Here is a 455-nt window from a genome sequence, read left to right on the forward strand (position 1 = left end):
TTCAAATTGACGAATCACATTCAGCTTTTGTGTAGCCTTTACTCTTTTACTCGTTTCAGTCATTTGACTGCGGCCATGCTGGGGCACCGCCTTTAGTCGAGTAAAAGCCTAGTACTTATTCTGTCGGTTTCTTTTGCCGAACCGCTAAGTTATGGGGACGTAAACACACAAGTATCGGTTGTGAAGCGATGTTGGGGAGACAAACACAGACACACAAATATATGACCGGCTTCTTTCAGTTTCCATCTACCAAATCCACTCACAAGGCTTTGGTCGGCCCGAGGCTATAGTAGAAGACACTTGCCCAAGATGCCACGCAGTGGGAATGAACCCAGAACCATGTGGTTGGTAAGCAAACTACTTACCACACAGCCACTCCTGCGCCTTGATATTAGCAATGATTTCTTTTGCTTTGTCATTCTTCGAGATAAACATTTCGGTGAAAGTCATTCATA

Source organism: Octopus bimaculoides, chromosome 21 (assembly GCF_001194135.2).
Source record: "Octopus bimaculoides isolate UCB-OBI-ISO-001 chromosome 21, ASM119413v2, whole genome shotgun sequence".
Classification (NCBI taxonomy): Eukaryota; Metazoa; Mollusca; class Cephalopoda; order Octopoda; family Octopodidae; genus Octopus; species Octopus bimaculoides.